This window comes from Carex rostrata, chromosome 5 (genome assembly GCF_964058835.1).
Source record: "Carex rostrata chromosome 5, lpCarRost1.2, whole genome shotgun sequence".
In the NCBI taxonomy this organism is placed as follows: Eukaryota; Viridiplantae; Streptophyta; class Magnoliopsida; order Poales; family Cyperaceae; genus Carex; species Carex rostrata.
In genome coordinates, this window is record NC_135922.1 from 5,287,090 (window position 1) to 5,291,215 (window position 4,126).

General features: G+C 35.2%; 1 pseudogene; it reads right to left on the bottom strand.

Moving 5' to 3' along the window:
- Positions 1–2,595, bottom strand: LOC144554313 (G-type lectin S-receptor-like serine/threonine-protein kinase At2g19130 pseudogene; annotated as a pseudogene).
- Positions 2,596–4,126: the final 1,531 nt, after the last annotated feature.

A 4,126-nucleotide genomic window follows, 5' to 3' on the forward strand; every position in this document is an offset into this window, starting at 1 on the left:
TTAACACTTGCAGAAAGTAGTACTAGTTAAAATGAGAAAGGATATACAATATGCCTAACGGTCAACAATAATTTAACACCCAACTCGGATTCAACAATAGAATAACGAGGTTCTCAATAAGTAGAAGTACTTCATAACTTAATACAGCTACATAAATGATAAATAGGAAATTACAACAACAATAATAAAATAGAAACAAACTTAACAGTATAATGAAAATTCAACTGGTGCCAACTTCTGGTGTAGACCTTAACCAACAACAGAGTACATGGAATCATTTTCAAGATCCACAAGCCTTTGGAGAAAACATGGAATCGGAGGCATCAAAAATTCAACAACACCCTCCAACATTTGAACAACTTGTCGCATCGATGGTCTATCTGTTTCCATCTCTTGAATGCACCAACAAGCAACCTTACAAGCTATGTTTAGCTCCCCCATGTCGGCATTTCCCTGCAACCTATCATCTAACAGGCACAAAATCTCTTCTTGTCTAGTTTTCATAGCAGCATAAAGAGGGAAGTAAGTGCATTCCGGATTTTGGAATTTCTCTGTATTTCTCTTCCCTGATATGATTTCGAAAAGCATCATGCCGAAACTATAGACATCGGCTTTTTTTGTAATCGGTTGCCCACAAATCCATTCGGGTCCAAGATAGCCAATTGTTCCTCTCATTGTTGTTAATGCTCTGCTAAAATCTCTCCCCAGTAGTTTTGCCATCCCAAAATCGGCAATTTTAGGACAAAAGTTGGCACTGAGAAGTATATTCTCAGGCTTAATGTCACAATGAATAATGCAGTCTCTGCATTCCTCATGCAAATAAGTTAAACCTCTTGCAATTCCAACCATTATTTCGTAACGGATGTTCCAGTTTAAACCATCACATTGATTTGAAAAGAGATGAGAATCTAAAGAACCATTTGGCATGTACTCATACACCAACAACCGTTTAGTGCCTTGGGAACAAAATCCAAGAAGTTTGACAAGGTTTATGTGTTGAATTATTCCTATCGTCTGCACCTCTGTTCTGAACTGCTTCTCTTCAAAGCAAACATTTTTCATTCTCTTAACAGCCACAACAGTTGAATTAGATAATGATCCCTTGAAAACGCTACCAAAGCCTCCTTCTCCAAGCTTGTGAAAGAAATTGTTGGTGATAATTTTTATTTCTGGATATGAAAATGCTACCAGTTGGTCCCCAGTTATATCCATTTGGTTGAAGATAGGGCAAATTGCTTTGCGCTTCCAAGAAACCAATAACCCAAAAACCAATAAGGTTGCAACCCCTATGACTGACATAATGATAAATCGATGTGCTCGATGACTATGTTTGGGTGCACCAATTTGAATACGAATATTCATTTTATATCGAACCTCATGGTCACTTCTTAAGATAGTATTTTTTAGTTCTTCAAACCATAGGCTACAGTTATTCTGATCAGAATAAGCGGTACAAGAGCAATTACTAAGACATGCTGCGGCACACTCGTTTTCATCTTTTAGCACAAGCAACAGAGGATTATCAGGATACTTGCCTATGTTTTCGATTGGTAGGAATACATCATCAAAACTGGACCTTCTGTTAATTTGACAATTTAGTGATATATCTCTTGAACAACCGTCACCGTAGTTTTCGTTTTCCCCCCATGCTTCTGGATTTATAGGATGGAAATAATCAGGACAAGAGCATGTTGTTATGTACGTGGGACCTAAGCATAAGCTAGATGGACCACAATATGAATCAATGTCACACACAGTATCAGGACTAGACCAAAGAGTATGATTGTTAGGATCATTAACCCAATACATGCTAACGTACGCGGCGTCTAATTGTATGAATGTATGATCTTTGTCGGGAACATTAAATGTTACTAAACCATTGCCATCATCCACTATATCAATTAATTGTGGAAATATACCATGGTATGTAGCATTACTTGATAATTGTCTGATAATAAACCCCCTAGCTCTACTTGGATCTAACTCCATAGAACTTGAAATATAATCATCGAGATATGTGAGGTAAATATTCTTTCCTGTGGCCACATTAAATCCAAGAGGTGCTCCCGGGAACCAAGTATCAGTTGGGTGATCAAAACTCTGCCATACTATTCTAGAAACACTATCATCTTCTTTTAGTACAAGATTGCCGGTATCAAGCAGAACTGCGATGGTTGAGGTTGTTTCATCCGATCTTGTCAAATTTGTTGACCATATCAGTTTCTGAGATTTGGTGAGTACTAAATTGCCAGTAGAAGAAATATTCAGTTCAGACGCAAGAGGATCATAAATAGGGTTGTCTCTATTGGCAACCCACAACACTTTATCAGAAATGTTTACAAACCGAATCCCCAGGTAGTGGTGATCAGACCCGACATAATAATCAGCAAAAAGGCCAAGTTCATAGATACCATTTTTGGAAACTAAGGTTTGGTTTTCAGAAAGAGTCTGACCTGGCAGGAGGGTGTCATTGGCTGTACAGAGACGACTCCCCGTGATGAAGATGATGATGGTTAAAATTAATAGTGTCATTTGGGAAGTTTTTCCTCTGTATCTGTTCTTCTTTAATCAAAGCTAAAGGATTGTGTGTATGAGAGGGTGCGAGACACACACATATACACTTTATCCTTCACTAAGAAATGTCTCACTTCTATAATAAGACAAACAAAAAAACAAAGTAATAATAAATGCGGTTGAATGAATGTCTGGTTCCTGTTATGTCCTTGACTGGTCGATTGAGGCAAAAGAAGGCAAGAGTAACTTGAAAAACAGTTGCGTAATTGGTTATAAGTATGTAATTGATCTTAAAAATTATATAAATTAGAAACATAATTGGGCGAACTACAAAATTCCAATGTTCACAAAAGAATTAGATTTTATTTTTCTTATTTCAAGTAGAATAGTTTACAATTAAGGTGATATTGTACTCAAGATAAAATTGCTGTCATTTTTTTGGAAGTCGTTAGTCAAGTCAATTAAGAGATGTGTCAAAAGTTGGAAACCAAATTAATGGTGGGAGTCGGAGAGTTCCAGTGGTGATAACGAAATTAATGGTGGGAGAGTTATAGAAAGTCTGTATAGTAGTTATTTCTAAACAGTAAATTTATCAAGTAATCTAAAATTTTTCATTTAAGATGTGGTCTCTGGTTAAATTTTCAAACTAACCACTTTGATCGGGATCACTACTGACTTTTTAAAACTAAAAACTAACCGGAACAACTTTTTAGTTTGTAAATTGTTCATCAGTATGTAAACCACATAGATAGGTGAAATATGACACTCTCCCATAAATTAATCTTAATTTTCATATTTCCGTGAAAAAACAAATCAGGGTGGTATTTAGATGCTAATTATAAAAAAAATTATGCATTCGTTAAAATTGAGACTAATGCAAAGGAATTGTAGTGGAGTTTTTATAATTTGTCAATAAATTAGTTTACGTATTTTGTCATTTAAGTACTTATATTGTGTACATGATAATATAATTGCGGATTATATATTGTTATTTATGTCTTGTGCTGAAGCCTCAGTATTACATGTTTAAAGGCGGATCCACAGTTCAACAGGGGTAGGTAGTTGTCAATAATTTTAAAGAAATTGTTTAATTCGTGATGAGGGCTCAATGTACTATTGTTTTTGTGCCCCAATCAATGCCCCGAATTTTTATTTCTTTTTCAAAATCCAGAATGTTGATTCGAACAGCTCATTATGATCTCCATTTTCAAATGTGCTTAGAGATCAAATTTTATATTTTTTTGAAAACATTTTATTATATTATTAGATAGATACAAAATTATTGTTTTTGAATGGACCAAAATTTTCTAAATAATAATAGTGGTTTGTACCTAACAAAAAAAAGAGCAAAATAGATCCAGAATTTTATGAGATTATGTTGAGCTATTCGGTTCGACCGTTTCCTCTTTGAAACTGAAGATAAGGATGTGGGACATGTTTGAGTTGTGAAATTAATGAGGCATTTGAGTCTTCCTCTTAATTCATATATAACTTCAATTGTTATGCCGGTGTTTATCTCTAGATCTGTAAATTGTCTATCCGTGGACTGGGCCTCAGGCCTGCACATTAGTGTTTTGTTTGGGCCCATATCAAACTGTTGAATCTTATTGGT